Below are 1681 nucleotides of genomic sequence, written 5' to 3'. Positions count from 1 at the left end.
GTTACGGGACCTCTCTCCTCTGCCTGTGTGTGTGCTGGGCCTAAATATATGCCAATGGACTGTTGCAGTGGTGGCTGACGTGAAGCCTCATTCTCTGCTATGACATGCAGACTAATTCTCTGCTGACATGAAGACAGATTCTCTGTTACGGGACCTCTCTCCTCTGCCTGGGTGCCGGGGCCTAAATATCTGAGAATGGACTGTTCCAGTGGTGGGTGACGGGAAGCCAGATTCTCTGCTATGGAACCTCTCTCCAATTGATTTTGGTTAATTTTTATTTATTTAATTTTTATTTTAATTCATTTCCCTATCCACATTTGTTTGCAGGGGATTTACCTACATGTTGCTGCCTTTTGCAGCCCTCTAGCTCTTTCCTGGGCTGTTTTACAGCCTTTTTAGTGCCGAAAAGTTCGGGTCCCCATTGACTTCAATGGGGTTCGGGTTCGGGACGAAGTTCGGATCGGGTTCGGATCCCGAACCCGAACATTTCCGGGATGTTCGGCCGAACTTCTCGAACCCGAACATCCAGGTGTTCGCTCAACTCTAGTCACGACTGTAGGCTGTAACCGTCGCAAGGGGATTCATTTAGTGTTAAGTGAATTGAAGCATCAAAAGTGGAATCCGATCCAAAGTTTAGGGAAAATTTGATTTGCCACGAGGTGCTTCATGGTAATGAATAGTTTTTTGTTTTTTTTCAAAAAAAGCCATTGCGAGTGTTACAAAGTGAATGTAAGAAGCCCGAAAGCACAATATGACCCAAAATGCTGTGCAGCCAGCCAGTCAGCATATAGCTATCTCCTGGGATGTCACAGCTCTATAAAAGCCTCATCCCGCACGGTATCCATTTCACTGTGAGCTGAGCATAGGGGGAGATGTGACAAGTGCTTATGAGCTAGGTACAGTGTTTCAGAAAGCTATTTTTTGAAGATTATTGGAGTTTCTGTACAATATGGCCAACAGACAGTTGCTTGGGCTCTCCAAAGTCACGGCAGTGGTAAAAGTGATGTGTAGCGGGCACAAGTTGCATCAAAAGAAGGGGTGGTGGTAGCAGCAGCTACAGCATCAGGCCAGGGCTGCCACTGTCATCCAGCGGTCGTGTTTTGATCAACAAACCAGCTGTACTGGAATGGTTAACTCGCTCTTCAACATAATCTTAAGTTTCAACAGATACACACAGCCAGGTATCTGTGGGTTCCTCTGACACCACGCTTAGTTGGCATTGCCCAGGAACTGCCTCTGTGCCCTCATCTGTCCTGAACCTGCCTCTTGCTTCTGCTGTTCCTTCCGCTAGCCAAGTAAACGCTTTTCAGTAAGGTGAGCTTTGTGTGGACAGTCAGCATTTACAGGCCAGTACAGACTTGGAGGAGAGGTCCGCTGTGGACTACTCTAGGTGTTCAACTACCAATGATTACAGTTGGGTGGAAGCACATGTTGTGAGAGGTCAGGGATGTGCACAAGAGATAGGTGAGGGTGACACAAGTGATGACCAAACAAATGTAGATGATGATATAGCCGATTGCACATGGGAGCCAGGTGGAGAGGGGGCATCATCATCAACAGCGGGTGAGGGCGGAAGTGTGCCTGTGAGACAGCAAGGTGGAAGCAGTGTGAGATCTGCAGCCAAATGTGAGAGGGGTACACAGTCTGCTACCTGTGAGGAACACACTAGCAGTTCACGAGT

The sequence above is a fragment of the Bufo gargarizans genome, chromosome 1 (assembly GCF_014858855.1).
Source record: "Bufo gargarizans isolate SCDJY-AF-19 chromosome 1, ASM1485885v1, whole genome shotgun sequence".
Classification (NCBI taxonomy): Eukaryota; Metazoa; Chordata; class Amphibia; order Anura; family Bufonidae; genus Bufo; species Bufo gargarizans.
Note: the sequence above shows the minus strand (reverse complement) of the source record.